At 34.5% G+C, this 19787-nt stretch overlaps 1 long non-coding RNA gene across 2 annotated transcripts in view; it reads right to left on the reverse strand.

Annotated features, from left to right (window-relative positions):
- Positions 1-19787, reverse strand: part of LOC143237895 (uncharacterized) — a 199689-nt gene that overhangs the window by 159435 nt on the left and 20467 nt on the right. The window contains exon 1 of one of the 2 annotated variants that reach the window (XR_013020320.1): positions 14599-14969. The exons of the other annotated variant lie outside the window; for it this stretch is intronic. This is a non-coding gene — a long non-coding RNA (uncharacterized LOC143237895). Of the gene's footprint in view, positions 1-14598; positions 14970-19787 lie in introns of those variants that run through there. 2 annotated transcript variants of the gene reach the window in all.

Here is a 19787-nt window from a genome sequence, read left to right on the forward strand (position 1 = left end):
TGGTTTATTTGACTAATGATCTAAAAAAGTGGAGTTGGGTTAAGTTCTTTTATTTGTCTGAACATTTTTATACATGTCCTACTACATATTTTAGTCTTTAAAACCTTCTACAAAGACAGAAATTATGATACACTTTGTGTATTAAATTTTTGGACATTACTTATGGGATGATGCATTAAGACTTTCAATACGTTAATTAAAGAGTAAAACAAATTACTGAGTAGAAAACAGTCGAGACATTTTCTGTTGCAGTTTGTGCTGGACTTTTGTTATTATAATTGAATTTCCAAGTTGACGAAAAATCACATATATTCAAACAAGAATCAGACTCATTTAGCTATTTCAACGAAACCTACAGTGTGCCAGCTTTTACCACCAGCCCTTTCTGTAATAAAAAGAAGTAGAGAAGCCTTTGTTTACATTAGTACGTTACCTTTTAATGTCTTATGAAATATTATGTTAAAAGTATAAAACCCAAACCATGAAATGTGTGAACACGCGGGGTTCTGACAGGAAACGTTGTTTTAGTTTGAATTAACGTGAGTAACGTAGTGCTATCAATAAAGTACTGAACGTGTTGTGTGTGTTTTACTGACGTTTATTATAAGCACCCTGGACGTGTTATATCAAAATCATATTAGGGAGCCATAACAAATGTAATGTTTTTTGAGATCTAGAACTAATTAATCATATAATTCTAATACTACGGTTTAATGTTTATGATTCAAACAAGACTTCACAATCTTGGAAAATATTTATCAAGTACAGCTCTAGGCATGAAAAGTCAAAAGATATTTATCTCTTAGCAACCTACCAAACTCGTCCAACTTGAGCCATAACCGTTTACTAGCCTGTACACGGTTACCTAGAAACGAAAACATCGGAGAAGACAAGATCACGAGATGTGTTCCTTTAGTATTATCTTTATTAGTATCTACAATTCCCCAGATTTCCAGCAGAGGGCAGCTTAGCACGTGCGAGGAAAGTGACGGCACGAGGATCTCATACGCAGTTCACAGGTTAAAACAACGATAGGTGACGAGCTTGACTTTTTTTAAGAGGCCTATTTTTCACGTGTTTGTTGTTCTTTTTATGGCTACTATCTTCTGAAATACTTAGCTGTAAAGTGACCATACTGACTTGAGAAACGACTGCCACAGTAATCTGATAAAGAAAAAGGGCGAAAACACGATAGCACACACACAAGTGAATGGGTGTCTCGCCTCCCACTGATCATAAATGGAGTAAAAGTCTATATATATCTGAGCTTGCGTTTCAGAGACGTTTGTTTAGTTAGCCATAAAATAAATCATCTCCAGATCTCTTGAAACTGGACGTCTGTCAAGAAGCTTTTCGACAACTTATATAAAATTAAAACCACGGATAATACGAACACGAACGATGCTTGTGCAATAGAGAATGGTGAATATTTGAAGCACGAATTATTTGGGTATAAATCTTCAAAGCATCTGTTTGAATGTCTTATATTATTTTAATTCGATAATCGTATCTCTGTCGTCTAAACGAATACAACTTGTTGTTACTATTTAACTTAATTTATAAAACTTCTAATTCAAGAAAGCATGCTTTCCTCGCGCCTATAATAAAATCACGTGACACGGTCTATGTTTCATGAGAATATATGTGAGGTATAAAGTGCGTGGAAATCATTTGTTTGTGTTGTATTTGTTTTCTTACAGCAAAGTCACATTGGGCTATCTGCTGTTCTACTGAGAGGAATCGAACCTCTGATTTTAGAGATGTAAATCCGTTGACTTTCCGCTGGCCCAGCGGGAAACCGTTTGTTTGAAGTTAAGCACAATGCTACACAATAGGATATTTGTGCTCTGCCCACCAATGGTACCAATACCTGGTTCCTAGCGTTGTAAGTCTGTAGACGTACTGCTTGCTGTGTCACTGAGGAGGGCTGCATGGAAATACATTAATCTTTCAGCAGATATCTAAACACACACACATATATATATATAATTACTTATAAGAACAGTTACACGTTCCAGCTCTTGTCTGAATATTGAACAACACACTAGTCCAGAGAAACTCTAACTTTTAATCGACAACACCTGCAGTGACACGTGTTCGAGAAATAAAGTCCCACAGGGCAGACGGTGTACGATAGTTTATAATTTTTTTCTTCATCAACTGAGCCATTGTGTTTCAAACTCGTTCTCTCAAAAGTGATCTTCTTTTCAGTCGTAGCCACAGAACCCTTAGGCTTGCCACCCCCACCCCTCACAGCCTTACCCTCAAAACCTCTCCACGAAGTTTGCCTGTAACTGAAAGGCCTTTGTTGGAATGATCGGTTCCGTGGACTAGTAACCCCACCCATGTCACTGCAAACTTCTCCATTAATCTTTTAATTAATAATTCTCATATTTCTGGCTGTTATATTAGAAAACTCTGGACGAATGGCTTTCTAGTGAGACCACGAGCTTTGGAACGCGGGGAAGCATGTATGCCCGGGAACACAAGCTATTCGCTTGGTACTATATCACCCTGAGATTATAGTACGATTTAAAATTCCTCTTGTATTAACCACACAATAGATGACTTACTGTGTTTAACATACGAGCTACGGGGGCTCAGTCTGGTTATTAAACTTCACGTAACGAGTTCTCAAATAAAGGCCGTTATTTAATGTTCAACTATGTACAGAGAGATGACTTTATTTTTAAGAAGAAACTCGCGTTTAAATGTTCTTTTATGTAAAGACAGAGATTATTTTATTTTCAAGATGTGTTTTGAATTTCGCGCAAAGCTACACGAGGGTTATCTGCGCTAGCCGTCCCTAATTTAGCAGTGTAAGACTAGAGGGAAAGCAGCTAGTCATCACCACCCACCGCCAACTCTTGGGCTACTCTTTTACCAACGAATAGTAGGATTGAATGTCACATTATAACGCCCCCACGGCTGAAAGGGCGAGTATGTTTGGTGTGACGGGGATTCGAACCCACGACCCTCGTATTATGAGTCGAGTGCCTTAATCACTTGGTCATGCCGGGCCTTTCCAAGAAAAATTCGCAATGAAATGTACTGTTATGTACAGACGGAGATGATTTTATTTTCAAGAAGAAACTGGTATTAAAATGTTCGAAAGAAGACTTCGGTAGAATTTTGAAATTGTTCTATTTTTTTATTCTTGTATAAAAACAAAAACAAAAGTTCCATATTGGTTTGTTTTTAATTTAGGCTTCTCAAGCAATTACCGTTTTGCAAGAAAAGATCAAATGGTTTTAATTGCGAAGCATTTATTAACAGAACCTTCTAATTTAATACTGAGTTCTTACTGCTGTTCCTATCGTTGTTTTTGCTGTTATTGTTATTGTTGTCCTTACTGGTGCTGTTATTGTTGTTGTTGTCCTTACTGGTGCTGTTATTGTTGTTGTTGTCCTTACTGGTGCTGTTATTGTTGTTGTTGTCCTTACTGGTGCTGTTATTGTTGTTGTTGTCCTTACTGGTGCTGCTATTGTTATTGTTATCCTTACTGGTGCTGTTATTGTTATCCTTACTGGTGCTGTTATTGTTGTCCTTACTGGTGCTGTTATTGTTGTTGTTACCGTTGTAGTTTTCACAGTGCAAAACTACTAAATGAGCCATTTGTACTCTGTCCACATCGGAAATCAAAACCCATATTTTATCACTGTAAACGTACCGCTAACCCACTAAAAAACCAATAGAACAAGTCATGGCAATAAGCCTGTCAAAAACTAAAACCCTCAAGTCTTGTACCTTAGAACACTGTAGTTAAAAAAAGCTGAGTGTGTCTCATCGCATCTTTAAGTAGGATTTTTCACAATCGAATAGTGATACACAACTGTACAATTGACTTCTGCAATAACGAAATTCAGACCGAAATTAGTTTATTTGCCATGCAAAAATGATTTTTTATCGTTAGATTTCGAGCATATTTAGTATGTATAGTTGTCACAAGATGGCAACACAATACAGAAGGCAACAAATTGTATGAAATTAACTCTTGTCATTTTGGGTGCATAACGCATAGTTTAAACAAGGCATCTTTGACTTTCGTAAAAACCACGAAATTGAACAAAGCGATTTTTTACTATCATTTGTCAAACTGAATAGCTGTAGCCATAATACAGTAATTTAAATAACAATGTAAATAACCAATTGTAACTTATTACTTAACTCACAATAACTAGGGCATAGAAAGCGGTAAGGCCAGTCAGACCATGTTCTGATCAGTTTTTCATGACATGTTTAGTTATAAATTATGTATTAAAACTTGCTCTTTTAATTCATTTCATTACGTTTTGTGTAAGCAGTACTTGTAGTTAAAATGGTTCAAGGTTCAATCTTATATCATTACATTTTCAAAACTTGGGAAATAATGTTCTACTCGCATAGACATCCATAAAACTGTATTTTATTGTTATTATCGTTTCACGTAATTAAAATATTATATTAATCTTATATTCTCTAATGTGTCAGGTCAACTTTATATTCTATCCTCTGATGACGGTCTAATGAACAAGTGGAAACTTTGACGACTATATTTATATATACATGTGTATTTATCAGTTAGAAGTACAAGTTAGAAATAGCTACGTACGATGTTTCTCTTATGATTACAACAATATGATATTATTAGGAAAACTTTAATTAGTAAACATAAATCACGTAATATTCAGTTAATTATTCAATATACTATATTACTATTCCGGAAAAAGGGGAATATTGAATGCCATGTCGTACTGACCATCAGGAATAAAGAAAAATTCAAATAAATTGAAAAACTTACCTAAAGATCCTAAATATTTTTGTAGTTTTTCATTCATAAATATTTTATTGACTTGTTGAGGAGTGTTTGAAATTACGTGATAGGCACATGGTTAAATGACTTAAACCTTCTTGAAAGTTAAGTCCATCTTAACAGCATATAAATGCAAGTTATTAGAATACATGATAAATGATTTGAGTATGTATTACTGAGAAGTGCCGTATATACGAAAATAATTAGTACGTAAATGAAGTTTTTATTTTAGCGACTATTGTAAACTTACTTCTATCAGTGAGCGTTAGATAACCTAATCGAAAAGGTTTTAGTTAGAGAAATAAAACCTTTTTTGTCGTTGTTGTTTAATTTACCATTAATAGGCCTGTACTTTAAAATACTTTGTTTAAAAAACAGTTTAAAACAACACGCCTAAAAATAAAAAACTGTTGCAACAATACTTTACAATTTAAAAAAAAGTTTAAAACAACCTACCTAAAAAAAAAAAAAACTGTTACAACAATACTTTACAATTTATAAAAAAAACAGTTTAAAACAACCTACCTAAAAAAAAAAAACTGTTACAACAATACTTTACAATTTAAAAAAAAAACAGTTTAAAACAACCTACCTAAAAAAAAAACTGTTACAACAATACTTTACAGTTTAATTACTTAATATTCTGTATGCCTAGTCTAGTATTTCTTTTCTCACAGCATTTGTTACAAATAACAATACTATATCAATAATTCCATCATACGTTTCTTCAACGCAGCTGTATAACTACACAAATACATTATAAACAAAATAAAAACATTAAAACTTTCTGGAGCCAGGAACTCAAGCACTCACGCGCCCATAATGAGAAACATGTTTTCTCAAATAATAAAAGCACCTATATGCACCTAGCGTTACTCACTGATTTTTAAGAATGCACTGACTTGTTGTTATGTTGTGTCACTACGTAACTGGCTATTAACTATTACAGAAATGTGATGGTGAGATTGAATTACGTGACTTGTATGTATGTATTCATGTATTATAATATAGGGAACTTTCAAATGCTGCGAAGCCTCGGTTTAGATACACTAGTCTTGTCAATAAAACATCAAACACTGATTATCACGTTGTGCTGCGTTAAGACTAGAATAGCATTTTGAAATGTTTAACGTATTTAAAACCTAATTTGAAGTTCACTAGTAAAACTATAATATTTTAATTTGTTACTTTCTTGTCTACACACCAGGAAATACTGATGGAACGTTATAGATTATCAACAAATGCATTTTGAATCTGATATTAATCAATTGGTTTTGTTTATTTCTTACATGCTTGAATATTTCCCACATATCACCCCCGGGCTCGGCATGCCCAGGTGAGTTAAGGCGTTCTACTTGTAATCCGAGGGTTGCGGGTTCGAATCTCGGTCGCACCAAACATGCTCGCCCTTTCAGTTAAGGGGGCATTATAATGTGACTGTAAAACCCATTATTCGTTGGTAAAAGAGTATCCCAAGAGTCGGCGGTGGGTGGTGATGACTAGCTGCCTTCCCTTTAGCCTTATATTGCAAAATTATGGAGGGCTGGCGCAGATAGCCCTCGTGTAGCTTTGCGCGAAATTAAAACAAACAAAAAAACAATTTTTTTTTCAGTTTTATCATAAATTTATAGGACAACGCGGAGGAGCAGCTCACAACACAAAACCGCATAATTAAGTTTCAAGCAAATCAAACATACGCTAAAATCAGAATACTTTTGATCTTTGATATTCCATATGATAAAAAACAACAACAAAAAGTTCAGGTCGTACGACACTGAGGCCATATGAAAGAATAATAAGCAATTTTAAGATGCCTTTTTTTTTTTAATCTATCTGACCGGCATAGCCAAACATGTTAAGGCGTTCGACTCGTGATCCAAACATGCTCGCCTTTCAGCCGTGGGGACGTTATAATGTGACGGTCAATCCCACTATTCGTTGGTAAAAGAGTAGCCCAAGAGTTGGGGTGAATGGTGATGACTAGCTGCCTTCCCTCTAGTCTTACACTGCTAAATTAGGAACGGTTAGTGCAGATAGTCCTCATGCAGCTTTACGCAAAATTCAAAACAAACAAACAAATTTAATCTCTACCTATACGCCTTCGAACTTGATGTTTTATTATTGAGGCTCTGTTTAGCTTACGTTACATTTTAGAGAATAAATAAATGGTATTTTATCATCAGATAAAATTACAGTTATTCTTTGTTAAACATTTTATACCCCACTTTCTGAACACTATTCTATAATATTGATGGAACAACCATTGTTATATAAAGTGCAGCCTGCTATGACAACAAAGAATGGTAACACGCAATAACAACACTAAATTTAGTAGCATAGTACAGTAGTGTCATCTACTATCCGTACGAGAAAAGACAAGCGTCAAATTTGTACTTGGTAAGTGCTGCCATCTATTCAAGCTATCTCAATTCAAAGATAAATATGCATATGTAAAAACATAATAAACATTAACGTTTATCGTGTCGTTTTCAATGCGCAATGAACACTGGTCTAACGGTTATGAAATAGAGAAATAATTAATAATAATATGCTCTCATTCCGACTTATGTTCCACTCATCATTCTTAATGATGTTAGTGTATATTCGAATAAATTTAGAATATCAGCAACCCTTACTTTTATCACACTTATTGAAAACAATTATAGGTTAAATACATATATTATATTCTATCAACAGACTAATAGAACTTGATAGGAAAACTATATATTGTACTAGAATAAAAAACCCTTATTAACTGACTTAATATTATTTTATACAATAAACATTATAATATACAATATATGTTATTTTATACTAGTTGAAATGTCTGTTGTTTTGATAGAAGTTATCTAAATTTATGATTAATGAAAAGTTATCTTGGGACATGAAAAGTTTCTTCTCTTATATGAAATTAAAAAATGCCCATAATAACTGGAAAACGCAAAGTGCCAAATTAAAAGTTTCTATTTATCCCTTCATGGACTTGGCGAATGTCCATACAAACTTGTTGAGAATACACCCACACGTTGCGAAGTAGTTACAAGGATATACAAGAGACACTACTGTTATATTCATTGAGATGTTAGCTTAAGAAAAACGAGATATTATAACTTCTATTCGTGAATGTAGATGGCGCAACAATCATTGAACTTCTTTCTCTTCCCCCTTTTTTACGCTGTATTAATTATATGTCTTTAAAATGTTATAACTGTTCTGAATAAATGCTGCTTTTATTATCACTTGGAATTTTTTTATATTTCAAATATTATAATATAAAAATAGTTTGCAACTAAGTTTTTAAAGCGTAGTTTTGAAACTTAAAACGAGTTTTGTGTGTTTGTTTTGTGGTTAAACACAAAGATAGACAACTTAGTAATGCTGTGCCCACTTTAGGCATTAAACCTCGAATTTTAGCATTATAGAATCTATAATTAGATAAATCTAGAATTATCGCCGAATTGCATGGAGCAAATGAAGACAATGAAATGTCTAACACAAAAATGTCGAGATATGATGATTTTAGGTTAATATAGTGATACTTAATATGGATTTGATGTTATGTATTGGTACTTAAAGTAAATTTTATATTAATGTACTGGTAGTTAGTATGGATTGAGCCAACAAGTAACCTTTATTTTACAAATTCATCATATAATTTAGTACAAACTATGGAAAATATCAGAATTACTTTGATGATGACATTTATATATATTCTTGAATTGGTTTTGAACAGACAGCTGTAAAAAATGGTGTCTGTGAATTGAGTGGAACAACATCTTTGGTATCCCTTCAGGTCACAACATTTATTTCGTTAGCTTTACGTGGATGGCGGGGCGACGGGCATGTGCATCACTCGTCGATACTAAGGCAGTAAGTAGTTAAAGAGGAGAAAAATGAGTGCCAGACTCACACAAAAAATAAAAAGTGGGAGTTTTTGAAATCCCTCTGCAGTATGCTTTAAAGTTTTTCAAACTTTCACAGTGATCAGATGTTGAGAAATTGGAAAACCTTCGTTATGGACTAACACACAAGCGCAAGCTGCTTTACACTATAAATGAAATATACCTACTTAGTCCGCACATACAGGGACTTTTTATGTAGTGCATATTTTATTATGTGTAGTAGTTAAACAAGATTATTTTAATGAAAAAACACAGACATCGAAAATCACATGTATGTCGGAAGGCCAGAGATGTTTGAAGCGAAAACCAACCAGTTAAACCTGCAGTAGAAACTGTAGAAACGTTTCATAGTTATAATGATGGCTGCTTGTGTCTATAATGATACAGTTGGAGAAGAAAGGATAAGGTAAGATAAAAATCAGTAATATTAATATAGGCCCGGCATGGCCAAGGCGTTTGACTCGTAATTCAAGGGTTTCGGATTCGAATTCCCCATCGCACCAAACACTAATTTCGCAGCGTAAGACTAGAGAGAAGGCAGCGCCAACTTTTAGGCTACGCTTTTACCAACGAATAGGGGATTGACTGTAACTTTATAACGCCCTCACAGCTGAAAAAGCGAGCATGTTTGGTGGGACAGGAATTCGAACCCGTGACCCTCAGATTACGAGTCAAGTGTCTTAACCAGCTGACTATGCCGAGCCTCGATTAAACTGTAGACATTTATTAAAAATATATTTAAGAGTGACAGTCAGGTCTAAATATTCGATTAAAACAACACAATAGTTAGCGGTGAAAGGTAATGACTAACTATATTTTCTTCAGTCTATCATCTCAAAATTAGGGACAGCTACAGCAGATATTTTTTATGTTAATTTGCTCGAAATTTCGAAACAAAACAAACCAAGGTATTCTTTTGGGCTTTAAACATTTTATTAAATATGTATTTGAATCGTTTTTTTTATTTTTTGTTTTCTTTTCTTCGTCGAACTTCACCACATAATAGGTGACATCCACAAAGTTCTCAGGTACCGTTTTATTTAATACGTAATACAAATGCTATAAAACTGTTAAATTTTCACTTTTTGATGTGATTAGGCTTAGCTGTGTTTTTCTTAAATATGTCACATTTACATGGTGTACAATGCAATCTAAATGTCTTGGACACTATAAACTGTTTAATATTTTTTCAAAGAAATTCAAACATATTTATGTATGTGTAAATCAGGATGTCTTGAAACCTATTGTAGTTCCTTTGTGAGCTGTACCAACAACTACTAAAGTGTAAAGTGTTATTTATACAGATGGCGCTAAAGGACAGTGATTTGACTTTACTTACAACTATGATAATAATGTAAAAATGTAAAAGCGGAACTTATGGTAGCAATATACACACACATATATACATGAGTGGATAAATGTATTGGCCAGAAGTGAATTATTGGTTAATGCTGGACTGTGGATCCAAGGGTCCATGATTTTAATCCTGTTGCCATTACAAATGTCGTTCTGTACTTCGGAGCCTTGATTGTATCAGAACTGTAATAATCATTTTTCAATTAAAGTAACCGAAGAGTTGGTGGTGAATGTTGACTAGGTGCCTTCCTCCTAGTCCAATAGTTTGAAAGAAAGAACTGCTTAGCCCTAGTACAGTTTTGCGTAAATCTAGTATTAATTCACGTTGTGTGTTTGTGATTTTTTTTTGTTCGTGAACTCCTCCAACAGTTTTGGATTTAGCAGAAACAAACTTGGAAAGTTGATTCAACACGATCCTGGAACATCTTTATCTAGTTATCATAGCCTCTACCCTTGATCTGCTTGAGGTATCAAGAAGCTAAAACGTATACAGTAGGTCACCCAAATATCGCAGGTATCTAAGGGTGTCTCAATGGGGTTTTTATGTGGGTACAGATCTCCTTCAGAGAGGTAACTTGGAATAATGAAGGAGGTTACATGAATCGTGAGGAAGCCTCTGAACTCCTAGTGGAGTGAGGGTACTGTCTTCTAGTATTAAAAAACAATCAATTAATTTGTGTAAGTGTATGTATTTAAAAGAAAATACGGTATTTTAGAAGTTAAAACCTACTGATACAGATAGAAATCAAGACCTTTTGAAATCTATTACAGTTCATTTTCAAAACTCAAAATTTTCCTTTCAACCGTGTGAACCACCACATAGAAACACCAGTTTTTCTTCTAAAATCGTCGAGTCGTTAAAATGGAACATCGGATATTCTTAACATTTCTTTTTCTAATTTTTGAAATAAAATTTCAAATATACAAAAATATATAACAAAAAGAAATTAAATGTTACTTAAAATTTATTATTATATTTAAAACGTTGTTCAACAATTGACGCAAAATAAATTTGAGACCCTCGTCAAAAATGTTTACTTTTTTCTTAGTTTCTATTGGTAAATGTTTAAAAAACAAACACAATGTGTAAACATTCGTAAAAATAGCGAAATTTAATACCTCTCTATAAGTAATATGTGAACTGACTTAATTATATGAAAATACGTACGTTAAGTGGTTTTTAGCTATGATTGGCCAAACTTACTAGTCAGTATATTGGGTTGCTGATCGAAGGGTCTGAAGTTTGAGATGCGATGCCACTGAACATATTCCGCACATTTAGCTATATACACGTAATCAAAGTGACGGTAAGTAAATCACGTTATTCAATTCCAAAAATTGTATCAAGTCAATATGACGGCAGATACTGTTGATTTTCTGCCTTCCTTCTTGTAAGTAATTCAAAATTATGGATGGCTACACTGAAATATGAACGGTATCTGACGTAGCCGCTTAACTCACGTTCATATAAGATGTCATTCAGGTTTAAATTACTATTTCCATTAAAATGATAAAGGTTAAAACGATAAAACATACGTAGTATTTTCTTCTTGGATGAAGTTTTCTAGTTTATTTATACAGGGTGTCCCAAAACATGTATACACACTTTGAATGATTATAACTTACTCAAACTTTCTTTTTTTACACGTACAACTGATTTGAAGTAAGGGCAGAAGCAAGAGTAAACTTTGAGAAAAGAACATTTATCTTAAAGTGCTACTGGAAGTGTGAGTACATAGCTGAAGCATAAAGAAGGGAGTTTCAAACAGATCCACCAATGTGACTCACCATTACTCACATCAGGGTAAGTTTGAAACAAATAGAACTGTTCAAGACGTCCATAAAGGTCGTTCTTGAAGACCGCGGTCGTCCACCAGTCCCACACGAGAAGCAGAGCTGTTGGAAAGTCTCCACTAATCTCCAAGAAAATCTGTTCGGCAAACATCCCGTGAGACAGGAATCCCAAAATTGAGCGTCCATCGCATGTTGAAACGCGTTCATTTGAAAAGTTTTATTCCGGCATTAGTCCACGCCCTCAATGAAGATGATCCTGACCGGAGAGTTGAATTTTGTGAGTGACACCCGGCAAAATCTGCAGAGGATGCACAGTTTCCAAACAAGATTGTCTGGAGTGATGAGGCCACATTTAGGTTAACTGGCTCAGTTACTCTCTACTATTGCACCTACTTTGCACTTCAGAACCCACATGTTACGGTTGAACACCACGTAAACTTATCAGCCACTGGTCTCTTTTATCTGAACTTGCTACAAGAATCTGTAGTGCCACACATTAGAGAACAATTTGGAGATGAGGTGTTTTATTTCCAGCAAGATGGAGTACCTCCCCACTAACATTGTGATGTGAGGGCCTATGTTGACGAAAATTTGACGAACAGATGATTGGGCGAAGAGATAACATGAATTTCCCCCACGTTCACCAGACCTCACACCTCTGGACTTTTTTCTGGGGATATGTCAAAGATAAGGTTTATAGTACGAAACCTGCAATAAATGAGCAACAATTGAAAGAGAATGTACCCAAATACCAAATGAAATGATCCGTGAAGTTTGCAATTTCATGTTCTTGTCATCAGCAGTCTGGATCTGAACGGTCATCAGTTCGAACACCTGCGATAACTCAAAAGATTCTACACTTGTCTTCTTAAACTTGGATTATAAAACCTACATATATCTTAATAAACATTAAATTTATAATCATTCAAAGTGTGTATACATTTTTTTGGGACATCCTGTATATATATATAGACATGCAACTTCAAGACGGAACAAAGGCTGACAAAATCTTATCTTCTGAAGTTTAGAGGAAACACATTACGTTTCTTCAAAAACATAGGTATTTATTGTTGAACACAGTTTAAATTATAACATCAGAAAGTTAAGGAAACCATTATTTTATACTCTGGTTTTAATTGTGTTTACCCAGCAAAAAGAGCTGGGACCCACATGGCTTAGTGTGTTAAGGCGTTCGACGCGTAATTCGAGGGTCGCGGGTTCGAATCCTGGTCGCACTAAACATGCTTGCCATTTCAGCCATGGGGGCGCTATAATGTGACGATTAATCCCACTATTCATTGGTAAAAAAAGTAGCCCAAGAGTCGGCGGTGGATGGTGATGACTAGCTACGTTCCCTCTAGTCTTACACCGCTAAATTAGGGACGGCCTAATTTAGGCAGATAGCCCTCGAGTAGCTTTGCGCGAAATTCAAACAAACCAAAAAGAGCTGAAAGGTAAACAAAAGTTAACAGTTAAACAAAAGTAACAAATTTAGTTTTGTTTGTTGCTTTTTTCAGGTATTTTGCTCAAAAACTACACGAAGGACAGTTCTCGTAGCATTGGTAGGCTAGAAGAAATGTAATGAATCGTCAGGACTGACCGTTAATCTTTGGGCTACTATTGTCTGAACGAATAATTAAACTTGACCATCACATTTATAACTTACCCACAATCCAGAGCTTTTATAGTCTGAATATGTCAACGACTACACATCAAACTGGTTTTGAAATCAGTAATAAGATCACTTGTATCACCACATTTTTTATCAAGCACCAACGTAATACACAAAAGTAGCATTCACAGGGGGTAGGCCCCCACAACACAAAGGTGAGTTTTAAAACACTGTAGGGACCACAAGCTGAATGAAATAGCCTTCAATTACACTTTATTCAACGTTGTCACGTGGTACATTAATCAGTTAATGTACCACGTGACAACGATACCACCCGTCAGCTAAAGATTAATCGTAAAAAGAAAATGGTGCGATTTCGGATAATACAAGCTGTTATACTTGACGTATTATTTAACTTTTTATTATTTGTTTTATCATAATAGTGCCTCTTTGGAATGATTAGTGGACATTTTGTAATTACTAAACACGTGTAATAATATTCTCCAGGTGCTTTTTTTTTTCTAAATATTTCATGTTCCAAAATGGCGCTGCTGTAAATACTGTATAAATTAATAGATTCGTCGGTTAATCAACATTGTGAATACATTCACGGCGTGTCACATTGATTCAGCTCGTTAAATAAAGTATAATTGGAGGCTATTTCATTCAGCTTGTGGTCACTACAGTGTTTTAAAACTCACCTTTGTGTTGTGGGGGGGGGCTACCCCCTGTGAATGCTACTTTTGTGTATTACGTTGGTGCTTGATAAAAAATGTGGTGATACAAGTGATCTTATTACTGATTTCAAAACCAGTTTGATGTGTAGTCGTTGACATATTCAAACTATAAAAGCTCTGGATTGTGGTAAGTTATAAATGTGATAGTCAAGTTTAATTATTAGTTCAGACAATAGTAGCCAAAAGATTAACGGTAATAATATTATTTATTTAAAATAACAACAAAACGTATTTATCAGTTCGTTAATACTGAAAGCGTATTATAATAATAAAGAAAAATATTACTAAGGTTATTTTGTTTGGGTTATTCATCCACAATAACCAAGTTGTGGCGAAGAGCGATGTTTTCTGAGTGTACTTTCTATATTGAATAAAATACGTGCATAGCGACTAAATGTTGCTTACCTTTAATGTCCTTGTAGCATGAGATAGCGACAATATGGGTTTCCTTCCTCGTCGGACCTAGCGTTGCAGCCTCTTTCAATCAGTACCACAAGGCGTCTGGTCCTCTCACCAACGCTTTCCGCAACTGCTTTCTACTAAATTACATGCACAGACTCTTTTGTATACTCAAGGCCTTTAACTGCGTGATTATTGGTTGCAGCAGAAAAAGCCGACGTCAGCGAGCTTTTATGGGAGTCCACAATAGGCCAGAGCAATAACTCACTAGTTCATTCATCATTGAAGCTACCGGAATGGGCCCATAGCTTCAGATCCCCTATACACCGGGCGCACGAGCTTCTGCCTTTTCTCTCCGTCTTATCAGTTGCCGCGAGAGCACGCGCCTATTTGGACCGACCTGCCGTGAATAGAGAAAAACGATAGAGAGACAGCAATGTCATAACTGCGAAAGCAGGAGTATATGGGGTCTACTTCAGCTCACAGACACAAAGGCTTAAATAAATGGATAGGAAATATCTCATAACAGTAGATCAGGAACAATGGACTGCAACTTGAAGATGGCCCACGAGACGGGCTTATAATACAGCGTAATGTATAGTCTTCTATTCACTTCGGATTCGCTGTTCTGTGAAAACGATGAATACACTCACGCACATACACACATCCATACAGATAAATTGATTACACGTTCACACACATACATATATCTATATAGAGAGGGTAAGACACACACAAACGCGCATAGTCGACTTCAAAGTAGGTCTAAATATTTCGACTATTTTACTGACAGTTTTACAACACAACCTGAATTACGTAATAAAACATAAACATGTCATTTTCTCATTAATTTTTATCTTAATACGCCATCTATTTTAATTCACATAAGGAAAGCACAGTCGTGTTGTAAAACGTCGACATGTTTACTTCTGATAAGTTTTTATCTTAACTTCAGATCTACTTCAGATCATATAAGGAAGTCAAAGTCAGCCTCTAAGACGTTCTCATGTTTCTTCCTGGTAAAGAACCCTACTAGCACAGCGGTATGTCTGCTGACTTATACTGCTAAAACAACCCAGATAGTCCTCCATCTTTGTGCTTATTAATAAACAGCAACAAACACCCTTATTGTAAACTTTTATTTTAATAGGATATATACTTTAGATCACATAGGAAAACAGAGTTAAGTGGTAAAACGTTGATATGTTTACTTCTGGTAAAGTTTTACCTTACCACGCCATGTAGTGTAGATCACGAAAGGAAAACAGAGCCAGGTGATAAAAGGGCAACACATTACCTTCTGATTAATTTATATCTTAAAAAGCTACCCCATGGGCAGGTGATTAAGGCACTCGACTCGTAATCCTAGGGGCGCGGGTTCGAATCCCCGTCATACCAAACATGCGCGCCCTTTCAGCCGTGAGGGCGTTATAATGTTACGGTAAATCACACCATTCGTTGGTGAAAAGTAGCCCAACAGTTGGCGGTGGGTGATGATGACTAGTTGCATTCCCCCTAGTCTCACACTGCTAAAAAAAGATGGTTAGCGCAGGTAGCTCTCGTGTAGGTTTGCGCGAAATTCAAACCATGCAAGCTATTCACTTTATGTCACTTTTTTAGGGTATTTAATTTCGTCTTTAAAAGTAATGACGAGGTAAATTTGTTTGATATACTTTGATAAATATTCTCTCCAAAATAGATAGATGTAAAGCTTTTTGGACAAACACCTGGAGATGATATCCAGCTCCGAAGCAGTCAGCAAATTGATGATGTGCCAAAGGCATGAAATCCATACCTCAAGAACTTCTATCTCAAACCGCCTTATTCCCTCCGGCCTCTTCTTTGTCTCTACAATAGGCCTGGCGATAGGATGAGATCAGACATAAAACACTAACGGCATTCGTTTGCTCGTTATCTTGCGGCTATGTAAGGCAGCTAGAAGTTTACAAAGCGTCCATAATCATCCGCTGTCATTTTTCTTCGTAAATCGCTTTTGTGACGCACACAGGGAAGAAAAGGACCGGTTTATTGTTCACGAGAAAATCGATGACCACACTGCGAGACTTCTTCCGTCCATTCTCAGTGAGCAAGTGAACGTCGGTGATGTGTACCTGTCATCCAAATCTCTGGTTTTACCAGTAAAATATTGGTAAATATTATCTATTCTCTTCATTTGCCTAAAATGTACGTTAGGATTAGTAAACAATTCTTCGTACGTGATTTAATGATAATTCACACACGCTGCATTAAATGCGGAAAGAATCAGGTCAAGTGCTGAAGAAAATGAACTGAAACTGACAAGGGACGAGTACAATAAAATATTTCAAGTTGCACCTTAGCAATGAAAAAATTATTCCTTATATCATTTCAATGTAAATTTTCGATAAATGCAGAGTAAAACACTTTAATATTACAAGATGTTCGTCAACAGTAACCTGCTTTAAAATATTTTAATATCACAAGATGTTCGTCAAGAATAACCTATTTTAATACATTTTAATGTTACAAGATGTTCGTCAACAGTAACATGCTTTGAAATATTTTAATATTACAAGATATTAGCCAACAGTAACGTGTTTTAATATATTTTAATATTACAAAATATTCGCAAACAGTAACCTAGTACATTTCAATGTTACAAGATGTTCGCCAACAGTAACCTAATACATTTTAATATTACAAGATGTTCGTCAACAATAACCTACTTTAATACATTTTAATATTACAAGATGTTCGTCAATAGTAACCTGCTTTAAAATGTTTTAATATCACAAGATGTTCACCAACAGTAACGTGTTTTAATACATTTTAATATTAGAAGATGTTCACCAACACTAACCTGCTTTAATACATTTTAGTATTACAAGGTGTTCGCCAACAGTAACCTGCTTTAATACGTTGTAGTATTACAAGGTGTTCGCCAACAGTAACGTGAGTTTTAAAACATTTTAATATTACAACATGTTCGCCAACAATAACCTGCTTTAATACATTAAAGTATCAGAAGGTGTTCGCCAACAGTAACATGTTTTAATACATTTTAATATTACAAGATGTTCGCCAACAGTAACCTGCTTTAATGCATTTTAGTATTGCAAGATGTTCGCCAAGAATAACCTGTTTTAATACATTTTAATATTACAAGATGTTCGTCAATAGTAACCTGCTTTAAAATATTTTAATATTTCAAAATGTTCACCAACAGTAATTACCAACAGTAATTTTAGTATTGCAAGATGTTTGCCAACAATAACCTCCTTTAATACATTAAAGTATTAGAAGGTGTTCGCCAACAGTAACATGTTTTAATACATTTTAATATTACAAGATGTTTGCCAACAGCAACCTGCTTTAATACATTGTAGTATTACAAGGTGTTCGCCAACAGTAACGTGTTTTAATACATCTTAATATGACAAGATGTTCGCCAACAGTGACCTGTTTTAATACATTTTAATATTACATAATGTTCGTAAATAGTAACCTGTTTTAATACATTTTAATACTACAAGATGTTCGTCAACAGTAACTTGCTTTAAAATATTTTAATATTTCAAGATGTTAGTCAATAGTAATCTGTTCTAATACATTCCATTATTACAAGATGTTCGCCAACAGTAGTCTAGTACATTTTAGTATTACAAGATGTTCGCCAACAATAACCTGCTTTAATACATTGTAGTATTAGAAAGTATTCGCCAACATTAACCTGCTTTAATACGTTGTAGTATTACAAGTGTTCGCCAACAGTAACATGTTTTAATACATTTTAATATTACAAGATGTTTGCCAACAGCAACCTGCTTTAATACATTGTAGTATTACAAGGTGTTCGCCAACAGTAACGTGTTTTAATACATCTTAATATGACAAGATGTTCGCCAACAGTGACCTGTTTTAATACATTTTAATATTACAAGATGTTCGTCAATAGTAACCTGTTTTAATACATTTTAATATTACAAGATGTTCGTCAATAGTGACCTGTTTTAATACATTTTAATACTACAAGATGTTCGTCAACAGTAACTTGCTTTAAAATATTTTAATATTTCAAGATGTTAGTCAATAGTAATCTGTTCTAACACATTCCATTATTACAAGATGTTCGCCAACAGTAGCCTAGTACATTTTAGTATTACAAGATGTTCGCCAACAATAACACAATAACCTGCTTTAATACATTCTAGTATAACAAGATGTTCGTCAACACTAAAGCAGGTTATGCTTTAATACATTGTAGTATTAGAAAGTATTCGCCAACATTAACCTGCTTTAAACGTTGTAGTATTACAAGTGTTCGCAAACAGTAACATGTTTTAATACATTTTAATATTACAAGATGTTTGCCAACAGCAACCTGCTTTAATACATTGTAGTATTACAAGGTGTTCGCCAACAGTAACGTGTTTTAATACATCTTAATATGACAAGATGTTCGCCAACAGTGACCTGTTTTAATACATTTTAATATTACAAGATGTTCGTCAATAGTAACCTGTTTTAATACATTTTAATACTACAAGATGTTCGTCAACAGTAACTTACTTTAAAATATTTTAATATTTCAAGATGTTAGTCAATAGTAATCTGTTCTAATACATTCCATTATTACAAGATGTTCGCCAACAGTAGCCTAGTACATTTTAGTATTACAAGATGTTCGCCAACAATAACCTGCTTTAATACATTCTGGTATAACAAGATGTTCGTTAACACTAAAGCAGGTTATGCTTTAATACATTGTAGTATTAGAAAGTATTCGCCAACATTAACCTGCTTTAATACGTTGTAGTATTACAAGTGTTCGCCAACAGTAACATGTTTTAATACATTTTAATATTACAAGATGTTTGCCAACAGCAACCTGCTTTAATACATTGTAGTATTACAAGGTGTTCGCCAACAGTAACGTGTTTTAATACATCTTAATATGACAAGATGTTCGTCAACAGTAACTTGCTTTAAAATATTTTAATATTTCAAGATGTTAGTCAATAGTAATCTGTTCTAATACATTCCATTATTACAAGATGTTCGCCAACAATAACCTGCTTTAATACATTCTAGTATAACAAGATGTTCGTCAACACTAAAGCAGGTTATGCTTTAATACATTGTAGTATTAGAAAGTATTCGTCAACATTAACCTGCTTTAATACATTAAAGTATTAGAAGGTGTTCGCCAACAGTAA

The sequence above is a fragment of the Tachypleus tridentatus genome, chromosome 13 (genome assembly GCF_004210375.1).
Source record: "Tachypleus tridentatus isolate NWPU-2018 chromosome 13, ASM421037v1, whole genome shotgun sequence".
NCBI classification, from domain to species: domain Eukaryota; kingdom Metazoa; phylum Arthropoda; class Merostomata; order Xiphosura; family Limulidae; genus Tachypleus; species Tachypleus tridentatus.